The 20,043-nt window shown below is 37.2% G+C and overlaps 1 protein-coding gene across 1 annotated transcript in view; it reads right to left on the bottom strand.

The window, feature by feature from the left end:
* The window catches only part of CDK19 (cyclin dependent kinase 19), a 104,536-nt gene that overhangs the window by 34,992 nt on the left and 49,501 nt on the right, over positions 1-20,043 (bottom strand). The window lies entirely within an intron of this gene.

Raw genomic sequence — 20,043 nt, 5'->3', positions numbered from 1 at the left:
ATAGGGCTCATCTTTCTGAGATACAACATATGATATCCAGCTCCTGTGCCCATGAATTTTTATTTAATAAAAATATACAGCTTCAGAGGAGCTTAAAACGTAGGTCACATGTTTTGTGGTTGTTTTATATAATGACTTGAACACTGTAAAGTAAAACTCCTCACCTCCCCAGAGTCTTGACAATGCACATGCTGTGCTGAGAGTAACACAACCCATACGGAGCAGCAGTGCTTGGCTAAACAAGTGGCACCAAGGCAGAGTAGTAGAACTTCAGGTGCTCAGGTATGGAGCAAAGACTTTAGTTTACTTCAGAGAGATTAATGTGGCATCAGAGATCCTCAGGAAAGTATGTAACGAACGTTCCATCGTGACATCAGAGATTGGACTGCTTAAGGGGAATGCAAACAACTTCTTGGAGAAGGTAGAATGTGTTAGCCTAATCTCTGTATACATAGCATTTTAAATATCAAAACATTTTACTCCAAAATAGTAATTTAATAGTCTACTATAAAGCTACAGTCTAGTATACTGTAGTTACTGGACAGCTGCAAAAAATCAGATTCAGAAACCAGGAATTAAAAAGCCCCATATCTCATGTTTGTTCTGGCTACATACAAGTCATAAGCAGCAGTCTAGTTCCTAAACAAATCCTACTGCTATCCGTGTGAGGAATAAAACAGAGTTTTAGGTGGAAGAAAACATGAAGAACCAAGCAGCAGCAAGGAGACTAAAGTTCGACACATACTTAGAGTAAATCATGTCTCTATCTGATAATTTTAATAAAGGAAGTTTGAGAGGCCCTGCTTAAAATTATTAACTAACTCCTTAGAGTAAAAGGTGAGGTAACTCAACAAGGACTACACTTTCAACTAGTTACATCCCAATTAATACTCTCTCTATTTTCCTCATACTCTCCCCTTGCCGAGAACACAAACACCAGCTGGGAAGCAAAGTGATGCTGCTGCATCTCCACCTATCTAGTTGCTATAGAAACAACAGAAACAGTAAGAGTTATGAGTCTCACACTTAATGTAAGCTATAAAAATGAACAAATCTCTGCTGAGAAATACAGTTGAGGTTTGACTGTCTATAGAACAGCTGCAAAAAGAGCAAGGTCAGCAGCAACAAACAACTGCAGCAAAAATCTGAAAATTCTGCAAAAAGGGATGATGATGATTTAATAGGTTCTTTACAAGTAATAAGCATGGATAATAGTATTTACTTTTCTACATTGGTTGGAGAGAGGTAATAAAGCAATTGAAATCTTAAAAAAATATCTTGGTGGGAGAGAAATTAAAATATTGGGCTAAGAAGTGTGTTTCACAAATAATAGAAATGTCATGACCAGAACTCGTACAGACACCCATGTTATCTGAATCAATATGTTTCCTATTTTAATATTTAGGCAGTAAATTAGAAGAAAGGTTGAAAGAAAAGAAACCATCTATGGTCTTAAAAGAGCATAACAGGTCAAACCAGGAATAACAGCCTAACAATAGGTTGCAATACTTTAGTTGTAATGGTTGTTATCTCTTTAAGTACAGTGGTGACACAATTCTTAAGAGATTTGGTGCAGAATTACAGTCCTGTAAGAAAACATCCATAGGGATACACTACTTTCCATACACCATTCTTTATTGTTTATATCCAAACAAATGTGTTTCCCTTTTGGAATGTATCACTGGACAAAGAATAATCTGATATTAGGAGGCTTCTATTGTAAAAGAGATTGCAAGTCTTCCAGATAAAAGCTTTCCCCACGATTACAGAAACTGCCTTGTGATGAGGTCTTTTCAAGTCTCCATTATTTAAAAAAGCAATTGTAAACAGCACAGTGTTGATACATAGATGTACTTTCATTTCACAAGCCAAAACAAGAGCAATGGTATTTTTGTCTCGGCTTTAAGCACGCTGCTCCCCAAATGACAAAGGTCCTGTGTGAGATGACAGTGTTCCACTGCAGGCACTACTCAAAGGACTGCTGAGCTTTTCAGTTCAAGATTAAGAGAGAGATGCTGATTGTTCACAGAAATTTGAAAACAAAGCTTTTGTTCTTCTCATCTGTAAGGAAATGTAGGCACTTTCCTGCCTTACACAAACACTGTTCAAACCCAGACGCTGTGCTCAGATCAATAAACTGGCACACCGGGTACTAACGCTGTTGCTAACAACTGATCTAATTAATGCAGGATTTAAAAAAGAAAAGGTTCTTAAAAGGTTCTTAAAAGATTTTATTATGCACCACAAACCTCCAAATCATTATCGCTTCCATTTGAAACACTTACATATATTGAAATGCATATAGGAAAATTGTTATCGTCACTTCCCTCTCTTTTTCTAGAAAAACATTTGGTCAACATTTTTCTGATACTGAAGCACTAGATGAAAGTATACCATATAGAGCAAAGTATCTTCACACCTGCTTCTTTTTACAAGCCTTACACACTGCAAACTACTATTAGAGACTACTCTGATTACACAGCATCACTTTCAACTTGGTTTTTCCCAGCTGTTATCCTTAATGTTACACAACCCCTACCATATTTCATTATATTTTGGCCTAGATTAGTAATCCATGTGATTTTCTTTCACTGTTTGTCTAGTCTGTTGAAACGATTGACCTCGCAAAGCAAAATCATTAACAAATCCCATCAAGCTATTTATCATTTCATTCAAATCAATATTATTTTTACAGATATTATCAAATTGAGTAAGGCCAAATATATTAAAAAGGCAGTAAAATCACAAGGAATGAAAAGTGCTTTGAAATAGTATTTCATTCAACTGAATTCAAAACTCATTTAAATCTGAAAAGGACAAAAAAAATCAGAGGTAAACGCATTAAGTAAGTATATGACAACACAGGAAGCAAAGAGTTCCACAGAAGGATTTTATAGCTAAATTTATATATAAAAAAAAATCAGTCCGAAAGTTACTATGCAATTAAAAAAATGAAAATACAAAGAAAATTTGTATTGGGTTTCCATGACAAGGTTTTGGTGGCAGGGGGGGCTACAGGGGTGGTTTTTCTGAAAAGCTGCTAAAAGCTTCCACTATGTCTGCCAATGCCAGTCGGCTCCAAGACCGACCCACTGCCAGCCAAGCTCATCAACAACAGTGGTTGGGCCTGTGGGATAACAGATTTAAGAACAAAGAAAAAAAGTTATTGCAGAGATGTAATTGCAGTAAGAGAGGAATGAGAATATGCAAGAGAAAACTCGGCAGATGCGAAGGTCTATGAAGAAGGAGAGGTTGAAGGTGCTCCAGACACTGGAGCCAAAATTCCCCTGCAGTCCCTGGTGAAACAGGCTGTGCCCCTGCAGCCCATGGAGGTCCACAGTGGAGCAGAGATCCACCTACAGCCTTTACACGAGCCCCACACTGGAGCAGGTGGATGCCTGAGAGACAGTTGTGACCCCGTGGGAAACCTGTGGTGGAGTAGGCTGCTGGCAGGACTTGTGACCCATGGGAGACCCATACTGGAGCAGTCTGTTCTTGAAGCACTGTGCTCCATGGAAAAAAAAAAAACACAAAAAACCCCATGTTGGAGCAGTTTGTGAAGAACTGTAACCAGTGGGAAAGACTCATCTGAGAAGTTCATGGACGGCTGCCTCCTGGGGGAGGGACCCACACTGGGGCAGGGGAAGGACTCCTCTCCCTGAGGAGGAAGCAGCAGCAGAAACAATATGAGATGAACTCACTGTTAACCCCCTTTCCCAGTCTCCCTGTGCCACTGGGTGGGGGGAGGTGGTAGAGAATCAGGACTAAAGTTAAGCCCGGGAAGGGGGGGATGGGAAGGTGTTTTTAGGATTTGTTTTACTTCTCATTATCCTGCTCTGATCTTGATTGGTAATAAATTCAGTTAATTTCCCTAAGTCTGGTTTGCCTGTTATGGCATTTAGTGAGTGATCTCCCCCTGTTTGTATCTTGCCCCCTGAGCCTTTCATTGTATTTTCTCTCCCCTGTCCAAGTGAGGAGGTGTTGGTGGGCACCTGGCATCCAGTCCAGGTCAAACCACCATAAAATTGTACACAAAATTTTACGGATAAGTGCCACCAGACTGTTATCTTTAAAATGCTCCCCAAATGTACCTGATTATCATTAGAAGAATACTAGTGACAATAAAAACATTTCAAAATGCATGGTAACCTTTTATCTCCACTCTTGCCCCTTATAAACTCATTTTAAAACTAAATGTGTACAGAACTGATAAAGACACGGAAGCACAATTCTGAGATATGGAAACTGGATATTCAGTCTTAAATCTTGCTATCGGATTATGTTAGAGACTTACGTATTTCTTAGCAGCTAAACTGATATGGTCAAAATAGTCATTAACTCCAGATATCAGAAATTCTAATAGCAACGACTGCAGAATTTACCTGAGACTGATGGCAAAACTATCTAGGAGTAGGAACAAACTGTACAGAAGATATCTGAAATATCTCTTTGGAATGCCTTAGGTAAAGATTTTGGTTAAACACATTCCTTGCTTGTACTCATTATGTGTTGAGAGAGGAAACAGGCTGTTTTCATATGGAAGCTAGCTAGCAAAGGAATCTTTTCATGTTTATATACGCCTATAACACTTTTCTCTGCACAAAAAGCAAAAGTAAATGAAAGCCAAAACACTACAACTATGGCCAGAGTGCAATCACAGACCTGCACATAGTGGGGAAAAAAAAAAAAGTCCCTGAAATAAACTAAAGGTCATCTGGCCTACAACAAAAGCAACAACATGACTACACAAGCTTCAATACAGACTGATTTAAAACAGCCCATGAACCTGGACACTTATCTGGAGGACCAGCCAAAATCATGCAATGCTTTGAGCTGGATGGGACCTCTGGAGGTCATCTGGTCATTCTCCTGCTTAAAACAGAGACAACTTTGAAGCTGCATCAGACTGCTCATAATAACCAAGGGAGCCTTTCTGGGAGGCAGTCTAACAAAAAAATTGTTTCCCACCAGCTAATCGAAATGTCTCTTGTTAAAACATGCATCTGGCCCCCTCCTCTTTCCTCTGCATATGTCTTAAGAAGTCTTCATCTTTTCTAGAACCCCCATCAAGCAGTTCAAGTCAACTCAAATCACTGCACGCTGCTTAGTGCAGCAGCAGCAAAGCTGACACACACAGAGCCATCTCTGTCCCCTTGTTATAACCCCATTGCTCCTTTGGCTGAACAGCTACACAGCTACATGTTTAACACTGGAAACACATATTTGAGATGACAGCGTCAGCCTAGAAGGCCAGTATCTAGAACACACTCACTATGAAACGATTTCATGAAAGAGAAAGACAGACCTTTCTACCCCTGCCTTCATCACATACAGACATACATTCTATTCAAGTCATGAATTCAAGTTATGCCTTCAGTTACTCTCGTATATAACCACCCTTGTGATAATGAAATCGGTGGTCAGGTAGAGTATTCATTTCTCTGTTTTCACCTCATTTTTCATAGGTTGGGTGTTCTCTTGAGAGGTAATTAAGCATATACTTCAACTGACATTAATTCTTTAAATTCACTCCCCTCAGTCCTATCCAGGCTCTCCCCAGAAACGGCCAGAACATCCATAAGAATGCTTTGCTTCAGAATTCATTTGAAACAATGGTTTCTTAGGCAATTGCTAGAAAAAATATTTAATTTATAAACTCAAGCTATTTGATCATTGTTGTAACAGGAAAAGACTATTCACCAACTCTGTTCCCTGATTAACCAATGGATAATACAGTTGCAGTTATGCCATTGGAAAATTGACTGTAAACACAAGGGAAATATGAAATAAGAGTAATCACAAGAGGAGAATATAATTCTGGGCTACATAAAAGTTCAGAAATGAAACAGTCCTCCTTTCACACACCATTTCAGGTTTCTTATGGCTGACAGGGTATTAAGTTACTGCAAGACAAAAATGAAGATTCCAGACAACTCTGAATGCTGGGCATTGCTTCTATTAAAACAATCTTCTCAATGTACCAGTGTACCAGTGGTTTCACCCCAATCAATGGCAATGCAATTCAAGTGAAAAAGAAAAGAATGAAAAAACCTCACATTAAGAGAACGCCAAAACATTTGACACAAATTAAATTTTATGTTGCTATGCAACATTATCCAAAGCATTCTGCTGGTGCTAGTGCTGCAATAGCATACTTGAACTTAAAATGTTACATACAACCTTGAGAAGGACAAAGGAGAGGGAAGTCAGAAACAAAGAGGAAAATATGAACATAAATTATCAGTGAAAAATACAGTGTCATAAAGCAAACGTTCAAATAATATGCTGAATTCACATTGTCCCTGGGATTTTCAACACATTACAACACACACTCCAGTAAAATTCCCATGAAGCTACACAGCAACCATTTAGTGCCTTGTCTTTGGACCTTGTCTGGGCAATCTGGGAGCACCAAGCACAGCATGGGACAAGACAGATTGTTCAACCACTGCTACCCCATTTCCTAACAGTGAGATGTGAAGGCCCACCATGTATGGGAACAGAACAATGACTCACCTCAGAAACAATCTGGAAGAACGTTCTGTTTTTTAATGTATGACGAACAGAAAACAGAGGGATAAAGCAGTCAAACTCTTCCTTTGTTGGGACTTCAAGAGGTATCCTGGATACCCCAAGACACTGCAGTCAAGCCAAGTCTTTGCATCTCTGCCATTGAGTTCTTATTATATATTCTTCACACATAATCTTTACTCAGAATATTCAACCCGAAGGCAAATAAACTGAGAAGATATTTGCACATGTAAAACATTACAAACACTACTATTTTCTTCACCTTTCTAAAGGCAAAAGCTGAGAGACATTAAGTCTGACAACACTAACATAAGAAAGACTATGACTGTATTTAGCTTAGGACTAGAATTTAAGAGGAGTGGGAAATGAGATGATGAGATTCTCACCTGTTCCTCGCATTACTTCGCATTCATTTGTTTCTGTTACAGCAGCACGAAAATTAGATCCCATAAGCGGTAATTCTTTCAGTTGCAGCACTGAATTCCACCACTGCCAAATCCTAGTATTTGTTTTATACACTATTCTAACGACTCCTCTTGGTTTAGTAGGGTTAGTAAGGAGGATGAAGCCTCTCTACAATCAAACAAATGGCTGAAAGTGAGACTGCTGACACCTTCATAAAACATTTTCTTAATTGCCTTTCACAAGTATCTTTGGCAGTAAAACTCCAATACCTCCATTCCCCCGAGAGTCTGGTAGAGTCAAATAATTAACAAAGCTTTTCTGACTGCAATAAATAATATAGTACTGAATTAATAGATATAAATGTAACCCATTTTCATTACAATCCAGATTCTGCTTGGATAACTTAGACTGACAGACTTAGGTTGAAATATTAAAAGTCCTTTAATGGAAATTTCAAAGGAGGAAAAGAATAGGGTAGCACAGTTACCTGAAGTGGCTGCTTCCACTTTGAGTGGGTCTTAATGAGTCTGGTTTTGTATGATCTCTTTTTTCCCACGGACATGGGAATATAGCTGAAGGGACTCAGAACAGTGGAATAAATTTCCTTTGTTATTATTTTTGAGTAAAAACTTTTGACAAGATTTAGAAAATCAAATACATTAGAGGATTTTAACAATCAAAGGCTTATGTCTAATAATATTTCATATACTTTAATTAGCTCTTGTCAGTTTATTACATACATAATTTTGTAGCATCAAGCTACATTTTTTTATCCACTTTTCATATATGCTGTTCTTCTATGCTCATCATCTCAAGGAAAAAAAGGTGAGATCTCACCTCTTCTCCCCACCTTCCTTCATGTTGAGTCTAAACACTAACTGACCCTTACCTACATGAGCAATTAAATGCCTGTTATACTACAGCATCGACTTCTCCTTTATGTGAAAATAATCTAGATCGGTGATTTACAATGTAACCTCAATCCTTATATATAGTCTTTCTTGGAGCATCATCTTAAAGCAAGCACTCAAGTTCCACTATTTGCAGGGCTAAGTTACGTGTCCCTTTTTCATCACAGTTTGTCCACCAGATCAGTCGTCAGAAAGAAATTCTATCACCCTAATACAACCCTTAATGCCTACGGCAACAAAATTGGGATTTAACAGTCCTCTGGATCATAAGGTCTCACATTCATCATCCAGTTACCATGTTCTAGACAACTTACTAATGTATCACTTGAGGTAGCACAACCCCTGTGGCTTGCAGTGAAAAAAAAATCAACAGACTGCAAAGCAAGCAGATGGACAAAGTACCACTGCTCAGCTGATACACACATTATTACAGATACTGCATTTTATTTCCACTGTTATTCAGATGAAAAATTGTTTCACAACGTTAACCAGAGTTTATAGGAGACCAGAATCCCCACATCATCTCAAGAGCTGTCCTGCATCACGCAGCCCACATCTCCACAACTGTACCCCTTAAAGCACAGCCCCCAGGGAGGTGAAGTGCTCGTCCCCCTGCACCAACAGCCTGCTCTTGTTCTCTGTCACGGTTGGGACTGCAACAATTCCTTTGGATGAAAAGGCACTGGTGAGATTTTATGAGGTGGTGAACCTCACAGGAGACAGAGAAAAACAGTTTTGGAAATATTGCTATGGAAGTATTCAGTATTAGACTTCAGTATTACAAAGTTAGCAAAGTACCAATACAATGATCCTCTTAAGTCTTTTTAGGTTCTTTTCATGAAGAAGAAAAAGAAAGAGGTAGCAAAGGCTATGTTTACATATAGATCCATAAGGTATAATACTTCTATTTGGTTTCTGAAGCCTGAGTTTTATTCATCACCTGCCATTACTCCCCCACACTAATGAGATTAGGAGATATTAAGTAGGACACCTGCATGTGTTTACATTCATTGTGACTTGATAATGTTTCTTAATACAAAGTATCTTTAATGTATGCACACTGTAAAATTTAGAAGAATACTGCATTCCCTTTTTGCTCATTTTATCATTAAATGCTATGAAAAGGAGCTTAACATTCAGCTGGCATTCAAATTTTTATGGTATTCCTTCTGTAGTATAAGCTCCAATCTTTACTGCACTATAAGTCCAGTCTAACAATAAAGGTCTATATGGTCTAGATCTGCCTGAGGAATTGAAGACCCAACACATAAATTGACACTCATTCAGAATTATCAGCATCTCAAAACCATTTGAAACGTTCTCATCACAATTATTCATATAAATTAAAGATCACAAGTGCTTAAGTAGATTTTCCACCAATTTAAAATAATTTTCTAACAGGCCAGGCAGGAACAAGCACAAACCATTTCAATACAGAATGTACTTTCCATAATTACCATAAACAACTGAAAGGCGTATCTTGAATACTGCTATCCAAACATGAGTGAACACTGCCTACACAACAACCCAATTCAAGTATTTTATTGTTTGTTTATGCAACTTTTCTTGTACACAAAGGGTACAATGGGTAAAGTACTTTGAAAAGCTTAAGTTTGAGAAAGGCCAGTACAGCAACAAGGCACAGGAGCAGACACAAAGCAGTGCATGTTGTGTAAGGAAGAAACAACAACTGCATAGATAGGGCTCGGGGTTTGGTGTAAGGCAGGGAGACAACTTGAAGAACAGTAAACAGAGAGGGTCTTTCAAGCAAAGACTGACCCATAAAACATTGGAGCTGGCAGGAGCAAGGGTCAGAGAGGAAGGAAAACCTCTCAGCCACAGGTATAGCTGGTGGAGGCTATGAAAGGTATATATGAGCAACAGGGAAAAAAATACCTCGGAATACAGAGACTGAAAACCTGAACTCACCTGAAGAAAAGAAAAATTATTTAAAGTTAAGATATAATATGCTGACTCAAAAATTATGGAAACCACAAGACTCTTGAACCTATTAAGGCTCTCAAGCATTTATCCCAGTTACTTAGTTGCTGTATGCATAGTCCAAGATAGTGAAGTTTTCTTGCCTTGGAAAAATATTTTCCTTTATCAGATACCACATTATTTACACAGCTTGACAAATATTTATATTGTTAAAAAAGATTATTGAAAATCAAACAGTTTTACTTTAAAGGATGACATTTGAAATTTGTGTTTTAATATTAACAATCACAGCCTAAGCCAAGCTGGATGCAAAGGCTGCAAGTAGCTATGTACCCTGCCATCTTGGGCACAAGGATTGTTTCCTACTTCTGCGCTTTTCAGGTTTTCACTCAGAAAAACATCACTTGCTTATCCAGAAAAATTTTTCTTTTTGCAGAATACTTGCAGCTGTTAGTTTCAAACCAGCACCTTCACATTTAAAAATAAAGACTCTGCAGATACCAAGGCAAGGCATGCTGGACACAAGTAAGGAAGGTTCCTAACTCCACACCACTATCACTTTAGAGCTAGTAACACTGCTCCTTCCTTTCAATCTGTGAACCTCTTACTAGCAATGAGATTGCGTTTGAGGGCAAAAAAACCCCACAAGAGTTCAGGTATCCTATTCTTGAACCTAAAAACCCCAGCCACAAATAGGTCACATGGCACTTCTGTACTAGGGAAATGCCAGGACCCCTCATATGCTTTCTTGAATAAGCAAAAGCAGTAGGCTTTCTACTTCTCAACAGCATAAATGAATGAGATTGCACTTAAAAATAGTTTATATACACATCCATTAAACAGTTATGTTACATTCTTGATATTTTCTGTGAGCACTTTCACATGCAGAGTAACATGTTTGGAGTAGCCTTAGATATTCATGCAGTTAGACGAACAAATTAGTTGGGCTAAATAAAAGTGTGAGCTAAATGAAAGCACCTCCATCAACATGCCATGGGCACACTCTTATTGTGTGATATCTTGCAGTAAGCACTAAGCAACTTGGTCCTTTCCATGACAGCAGGAAGGTATCTTTTATTTACCACAGGATACTGCTGGTAAAAGTGTGCCCACAGGCAGGTAGAGGAGCTCCCCATCTCAGCCACAACAACATCTCCATCAAGAAAATGTGCTCATACTCTGACCTGCAAGTCTCAGATGAAGAGGTTCCTCAGGTTAGAGACTACACTGATAACTGGTAAATGATAACTGAGTTGCAACAGATCAGTGGAGAAATCTCTCTCTATTAATAATGAGTTTATCTCTCTGAAGTAATTTCTTACTGTATTTACAAAGTCAACACAAGATTGAGGCAACGATGCTTTGTCAAATCCATGATTAATCCATTAAGGCTTCCATAATATTTATAGCAGCTTTCCAGCCCTCAGTTTTAAAATAACTCAGGTAATATAAAGAAGAGTGTTTAAATTGAACATATTTGATACAGTGACTTTAAGTGTTCATGGAAATTACTACAGTTTATTAAAAGCTGCACAGTATCTAAAACAAAATGCTAATCTTCTGTCCTGAAACTGTCTTGATTTGTGAATGTAAATAGAAGAAAAAAATATGTAAGAAGCAATGAAGGCAATCAGGCCAGAATAAGTTACACAAGAAGCAAGTAATTTCTTCATTTCCTTTCTTCAGAAGTGTACAAGAACTTTTTTCGGGAAAATAAGTACATTAGATATTTATTTAGTGTAGCATACTGCTACAATGTGGTGTTTCAGATTCTTGAAGTTTGTTTCTGTAGTATATTGCCAGAATCTTCATATTTATTTTAGTACATAATAAAAATGCATGAAAAGACAATTATGTTAAGAGATGCTTTCATGAACAAATACATTAGGTATTAGTACTACTTGTCCTCATTAATGCAAACCAAAAAGCAGTTCTTGGCAGGATATTAATAGGTGGTGCTTAAATATTTTAGGTAGCCAGCTTAAGACAAGGTGTGGGAGTCTGTTAACTGCTTTTGAAGATTAGGCTCTTCCCAAATTACATACGCGGCACAAAACAAAGAAATCATTAAGTCACCTTAGAACAATTTAACCTAACACATTAACATTTACTTAAAACCTTGTTCACGTCTCTGGAATTATTTGCAACACCTTTTATAATAGTTCTATAGTAAGCATCAAGACCCTTCTTAGACACTGAAGTTGCTGTACTGCATCTAATACCATGTGAAAGAGCGAATCGAGTTGACTGGTATGCCTACAGACAGTTTTCAGCACCAACTATTAATCGTTTTTTTCAATCAATTGTCAATCAAGGCCGATTCTGAACGGAAGTCTGTGGTTGAAGATTTTCAACCTTCATGCAAGCTAGTTAATTATGACATGGGATCAGCTTGACACGCCCAAAAATTCTGTAATCAGTAATATATATACTTTCAACAATATAAATAACACAAATATTTCCGGAAAGTTTAATTTTTTGTGGTTGCTTTTTTAAAAGTGTACTGACAAAAAGTTGTTTGCTGTTAAAGAAAAAAAAAAAAGCCTGCCAGACCCAAAATGGATAAGCCCTCTTTTTTTATTTTGTAAAGGATTTTCCCATTAATTTCCAAATACTTTAGAAGAATTACATATAAACTAAGACATAGCAGAACTATAGATTGTAGCAACTTTAACACACATGACCACGATCACAATATTCATTCTTAAAGCTACTAATGGAAGTCAGAAGCTAAAAAGCACAGGGAGAGAAGATTAGGTACATATAATTGAGTGGGGAAACAGAGAAAAGCTGTTTTGGGAGACAAAAGCCTGAAGAAAGTCGGTCTCAACACCTTTTCTGAAGCAGAACCACCACAGTAGGAAGTGTTACTGAATTCAGAACCTAGACACCTTTAAGTTTTAATGAGTCTATGGAATTTTTATCTGAGTATGGTACTTTTAATGAGAAACTAAAGAAAGGAGGGTCACTCCACCTGGAATGTGGGAGCTTTTCCCACATAGGGGTCAAAGTATGAAACACAGGCTTCTACGTGCACAATCCACAGAGCTCAAAGTTGTGAAGGCCAAAGGGGAGAGCAATAATTAAGATTGTGGATATGGAATACTGGAGTATTTCAGGAAAGTCAAAGCTGAGTCAAGGTTATATGAGTAATGTTAAAGAAGTGGCAAAAGGCAGATCAACAGATATGGGAACGTGGGCAGAGGAGCAGGAAGTTGGAAGTAAATGAAAGATTTGTGTCAAGAAAGAAAACAGAAGAAGAGTTGTGAAGAAGGTTCTACGTGCCGAAAACAAAATGTGAAGTAGTTCAGAGCTAATTATAATATTTTTCCATTCAACAATTATGCCCTGTTAAAAAATGAAAAACAACCTGCATAGACATGCAATGCTGTAAGATACTGTCAGTTCCTGAGAAACATTCTGTGATTCATGTCAAAAACACGAGCATGTTAAAGAATGGCAGGTCAAGCTGCCCTAATTTTTTTATTTTTTTTTAAATTAAACAACTTCAAACACATAGTACACTTTCAAAGTAAGATACGATTGTCCTTGCTATAGAAAATTTGCCCCAACTTACTAGGAAAAACATCTAAGTTTTCAATGCTCAAGATTTAGGATTTACCTCACTCTTGATGTTGCCAATAAGTCCTTGGACATTCTTACAAAACTGAAGTACTTAAAATGCAAACAAACTCCCTGCAGAAATTTTTATTTTCTTTTTTCAGACTGCATAAAGAGGCTAGGCACTCCATCTCTGTTCCTCAAAACCAGATTAAGATTTTTGAAAAATTTACTATGTAACAAAATGCTCTTGAGAAAACCCCTAGCTTTCAGAACTTACCATCAGAGCACTTTATACTTGCTGTTACTCTGTCCCATGTTTTGTATATGCTATGCTCATCAGCTGAAATTCTCTATAGTTGCAACACTAATTTTGAAAATAGTCACGCTACAAACTTAGGACCAGGATTAAAATCTAGGGAAGCTTTATTAGAGGCGATAATAGTTTTATTACAGATTTTATGGTTGCAGCATCCCTACAATTAAAAATCCCAAACCCATCAACTCATTTGACAAATTGAAATCTGAAGTTAATAGGATGGAAAGAGACACACATCTCACACACCCAGTTCTGAACAAAAGTTTTTGAAAAACTGAAGTGCTTCTTGCATACTGAAAACTAAACTAGACATGCACTGTAGAGGACTGTACCCAAAGGTACCCAAAAGGTTGAATTGTTCTACAAGCTCAACATATGGGTACCAGTCATAAAAAACCAATACCATAATGTCATTATTATATTGCATTTTAGTTACCCACATTCTAATGAAATCATTTTGAGAAATAATGTAAAGCACTTAGAAATGAACACAGTACCTGTCCAGTCTTAGTGATGTTATGTTAGGCAATTTTATCTCACCCTCATTAAGAAGTGAGTTATCAAAGGACTATGCATTTTCTGCAGGATAAAAACACGCAGGTGAGCAGTTACTACAGAGCAACTAATGCAGAGTAAATCCACACCCTAGACTGCCTTGCTATAACTTGTTCATGTAGTCACATCCTCTGCATTAAAGTTTTCAACTAAATTAAATTAAAACTATCTGAATACTGAAAAAGGATTCCAAATCATATGCACCAAGAAAAACAGCTGTACAGTTTAAAATGTTCCTTCCTCTAGCAGTCCACACTGTCTCTCAGCTGGAGATAATCATGCAGACAGCAGATGGGCAGATGAGCTCCTCTGCCATGGCCCTCCAGTCCACTTTTAGCACCTCGACAGGAATAAATATACCTTTGTCAAAGGCAAAAGTAAGAACTGGGACAGTCAGAAGAGAAGCACACTTACAGCACTGACTGCATGGTACCCAGCATCACCTCCAGTGCAGCAGAGGGCTGAGACAGCACCACCTTGCATTGGCACAACTTGAATTGAGCACAGACCACTTTCAGAATAGCCACACAGGTACTTTTCAGACCATTCAGAATAGCCACAAAAAAAAGTTTAGCACAATTTAGTTAATCTATTTCAACACTTAATGCAGACCTTCTCAAGTGTTCCTATGTACACCTCTCGGGAGAGTGAGAAAGATTAGCATCTGGTACTTTTCCAATGAAGCAAAAAGAAAAGTCACTGAGTGAGCAGAACTGTGGGGATCAGCACTTGAATGAAGTACAGGTTATAAAGGAATAGTACTATATATCCCTATGGACAGGAAAGAATTAAGAATCAAAACTTTCACATAGTAGGAGAGGAAAAAAAAAATCTTGAAATGACATAAACAAATCAAGCTGTTTTCTAGTTTACCATTTTTTCAAACTCAACAAACCACTTGCAATATACACTCAACTATATTTACAGCACATAAAAAAAATACTTTTTAGTCCCCATAAGGCTTACTGTTACTGCAAGCTCTTCCCATCCCACTACAGAAGCTGGGACCAAAGAACAGCAGCTCCTCACCACAGCAAAGAGACATGCACAGAGAAATAAGCTTCGAAGTAAACTCTGCATCCCAGCAAAAAGCAGCAGACAGCCAGTGACAGCATGTGTATTTGCTGACAGTAAAATTAGTAAGAAGCTACTGAAAAATTATTATATTATCCAGCTATAACCAGAATTTCAAGCAAACACATTTTCCAAAACCTAAATGGGTCTGCAATTCTCTTTGGTTTAGCTATCAGAGTTCAGATTAATATTTACTTGATAAACAATCACTCCTAGGGCTGAGACTGGAATTCACACCCTGAATGTCAAGAAACAAAACAAACTTTAACATCCCATTTAAAAAACTTCATTTCAGCTGGGCTGGCAAATATCTAAACATACAGTTCTACAGCCACAAAAATAAATTTCATAGCATTAGAAGTCAGTATCAGCTCATTAAAATGTAACATACTGGAATTTGCACTTATTTCGTAATTCTTACATTCATCATCCACAAGTGTTACATCAAAAGTAACTACATGAAAGGCAAATCAAAGTAAAAATGTACAAGCGTGTTTTATGTATTAAAGAAGAATGTAGAACAGAAGACACATTTGTGAAAAACTGTCTTTGGCAACAATTGCAGTGTAAGACAAAATGGCTTGAGTAGCTGAAATCCCCCGTTCCAAGGGGAATTTCAGGAATGCAAAATACTGTCTACGGAATTATTTTCTTTGGCATAATTTATATTTGAGAACACCAGCTACACAGAACATCATAATGCTAAATTTGGGGATTTGGGCTCAATGTTTTAAACTAGCAGAACAAGTAGGTATGAACTCCTAGCAGTAAGTGACTTTATATTTTTTTATTTTTTTTTTATTTTTTTTTTGTTAGGTAAAACTCTTCAACCAAAAAAAGCCCCCAAAAACCCAAAACACCTGAATTGGTTATATAGAAATAAACTGACAGAAAAAAAAACCAAAACCAACCACAACCTGTGTTCAAAGATTATTATACCAGTAGGAATCAAAGCAACACAGATGGAAGGCTAGCTTGCAGGTGGGAGGGAGGAGTTGCTTGAAAATGCAAAACCATAATTCCAATATAAAAAACATTTTTCAGATGCCATCAGCTTGCTTAAATAGAATAAAATGATTTTTACATAGTTTTCTACTACTTTACATAGTAGCACAGAAAGGTTACTGAACTGCTGGGGAAGTGCTTCTACAAGCCTCTCAAAGGAGGTGAGTTGTGCTCTAACGCCACTGAGGCACTGAACAAAGTGGAAGGGGGGTCTGTCAGAACACCTGTCATATATTCACAGGGGCTTTAGCTGCCAGAGGGCAGGAAAACAACAGAGAAGTTAAAATTCTGGTAGTACAGAGGCTTGGTATACAGAAAACTGTATGTGTTTAACACTGACTACTTGCACTATGACTTGTCTTGAAATCTTTGCTTCTTCACTGTTAAAACAAATGAAAGAATACCATAAATGCTTTTACCAGTGGTCCAGATATCCTGAGGGATTGTTCCTGTATTTATTAAAATATCTTGAAATTTTAATTCTGAGCTGGTTTTATGTGAAATTCAGAAAAAAAGACTATCACAATCCTCCCTAAAGATGAATCTGAAGACATAGTGCCCAGTTTCTGAGAGGATCACTTTATATAGTCGGTCACTTCACAGACTAGGTAAAGTATTTCCTTCATTTCCTTTAATTGACATAACGGTGGTACTTAGTCCTAAGAGCTACAGTGATTTCTGAAACATTAGCCAGAAGCCAGAAGGGATGGAGGTTGGAAAAGACAAGGAGGCCCTCAGATAAGCCATCTGTGACACACCAGCTGATCAGTCATTTTCTGCAGCAGAGTTAGTTTCTTTGACAAAGTTCACACACAACAAAATGAGGAATAAACTAACGTCCTTTGCTAGTCACTGCAGCTTCCTGGATCACTGACCAAAGATGCTTAATTTAAGTGCAAGATAATCTGCAACATTACTGCAACTGCTTAGTAGATCAGCAATAACTACAGCAAGTTTCCAAATGAAGAGAAATGCACAAGAGAAAGCACAAGATGGCAAACAGCATGGAGAACAAATGCGGGATTTTCATTTTTTCTTGATTATATGTAGTTACATTAGTCATCTTCACTGATTCTACCACACTTCTCTTAAGGTTCATTAATTTCTATTACTATAGAAAGAGGTGCCAACCTCTGTAGCCTTATACAGAAGGGGTAATGAGTCCAAACAGAAATAATCCCATAGATGCAGTTACAGTCAATTCCATTATCCTAAAGGTACTTTCTCCAACAGAAAAAAAAGGTAGTAACACTTTTACAAAAGAAAAACTTCTAAAAATAGCTTCTAAACTTTGCATTTTTATTTAGAAGGCAAAACTCAGTTTGCTCACTCCAAATGGTCAGCTGCACCAGTAGGCTAAGCACATCATGTATTTACTAGAAACCTCCTTTGGCAGATAGTATCTAAACTGGGAATACTAAAAAAGATTACATTTTCCTTCTGTTTATTCTATATCAGGGAAAAAACCACATAAATTCTAGAATTATATTAATACTTTTGCTTCCTTGTTGCCTTTTTTCCACCTCAGAAAAAGAGATAAGAAGTCCAAAGGCCATATGTCATCTGTTGACTTTAGCAGCAAAACGCAGCCAAAAGAACATTAAATCAGTCCCTTTGTTTCTTCTGACTCATCTGAATTTATATCCAGTCAGGGTTTTATGAGCATAAGCTTGTTTCAGAACCTGAGGTAAAGCATTTTTCTTCAACTGTAATTATTTTTATTAGTAAAAATTAATCTACAAACATCTTAATACTCTTGCCACAAACCAAAAGGTATGCATTACTCAGTCATGGAAAAATTGCTGTTTCCATGTACACAACAGAAGTATTAGTCTGTACATCTTCACAGATCTTTTTAAATCATCTGAAGATTAGTTTTTACAAATGAAGGACAAAAGCAAAGTTCTGAGTAATGAGAAATCCACCATTTTTTCATAGGTGCCCCAAAATATATGCTTAACACTTTAAAAAAAAAAAAGAGAGAGAGGGAGAAAAGCACCTGCTTTTCTCAGTTTGTTTTTCAGGACATAAAATTTCTGGTTCGCTTATCTATCTAGAAGTACATATCCATACAGACACATGTATAAGCACCCATAAACTGTTGTTCCTCAGCAGTAAATAAAAAAGCTTATACTCTCTCTAACCAATACAATAGAGGAAAAATGTGTTAACTTTTCAGTTGGTAAATTCAAATCACTTTCTGAAGTCATCAAAGGAGTCTAATCTCTTAAAATACGTAGGATTAGCTTGTATTTCCTTTCTTTTGGGAAATCTGCAAGCTGAGTATGATCATTCATATGGTTCTCTGACACTGTGGAAAGTCCCCTCCACCCCAAAGAGATCATGCAGACAGAATAATAAACAATTAAGAGGCCTGAACCCATACACAGATAGGGAAGAATGAGAGTCAGGAGTGCATGGTCATACATATTCATGCACCCTTCTCGTGCATGCACACACACGATGACATAGAATAGTGGGGATTACAACTACAGTGGTTTTTAAAAGTTTAAAGAAACTGGTAGACAGGTTGACTCAATATTTATTTATAGGAGGCATGTGCACGCTCAAACGGATGCAACAGGGCCAAGAAGCTTTTCAAGCCAGTGCAAAATTACTGGCAGAAGGCAGGACCCAACAGTTCTGCATTCCTACACAGCAGCTGCTTGTCAAGAGAGGGATGCATGAACCTACATCTAAATTTACTTTTGATATCAGCACATAAAAATCCTTCTTTAGAATTGCTAGTAAAAGGGGAGTTTCCCACACTTGTCATTTCACATTTTATTTTTCAAACCCACAGTTCACTTACTTAACAAAATGCAAGTGGGACATTTAAAAACCACTTCAGTTCTGCTACTTTTTAGGTAACTTCTCTTATCATTTATTGGAAAATTTTCTTGGGAGGGTACAGGAAGGAAGAGGGGGGAGTAGCTAAATACTATAAACTAGTAATAATAAGCACCCATTTCTCAAAGGCTTTGAAAGGAAAACATGAAAGCAGAAGCAAAAAGTCAGTATCCACTTAAAATTTTAAGTTTTCTGGTGCCTTCATGCAACATGCAATTGATTTTTATTTTTAGTTTTTGTTAATACTTCCAGCTCATTAGAAGAATATCAAACAACAAAAATAAGTTATCTACATAAACCACATACATTATACTGCTTTCACAGCACATAAAGCAGTAAGTTAAAATTAGACCCATAAATAGCTAGCAGATTGGGAAACAGAGGCAAAGACAAGTGAGTTGTGTAATGTGGCAGCAAAATTCCAGAGCAGAGTCCAGGTATAGGTTCATGGTAAGAGACTGCAGATTTACATACTGGCTAGAGAAGGATTACAATGAGAAAGTGATTGGTTTTTTTAGTTAATCCCTAAACTAAAACTCAATTAAGTCAACTAAAAACCTGAAAATTATTAGGGCTTTATTTAATTTAATATAATTTAATTATATTCTATGTATCTATAATATTATATATATATATATAAAATATATATATAACATTGCTATTCCACACAAACACTGTGATGGATCATTTAAAATATTCTGAATAAGATAAAAATATTTTAAAAAAACTCCCACAAATTGTCAGTTAGAGGATGAAAAAATAATTAGTTCAATCATTTCTGAATAGGTTGTTCTTTTGAGGGAGACAGAAGTTGCAGGTGCCCACAGAAAGTCATCTGTCTGACCCCTTCAGTTTGGCCTTTCCCTTTCCGCTTGACTTCTGACAGGAGGC

The sequence above is a fragment of the Manacus vitellinus genome, unplaced genomic scaffold, assembly GCF_001715985.3.
Source record: "Manacus vitellinus isolate BGI_N305 unplaced genomic scaffold, ASM171598v3 scaffold_4_pilon, whole genome shotgun sequence".
Lineage (NCBI taxonomy): Eukaryota > Metazoa > Chordata > Aves > Passeriformes > Pipridae > Manacus > Manacus vitellinus.
Note: the sequence above shows the minus strand (reverse complement) of the source record. Positions and strands in the feature narration are given on the sequence as shown.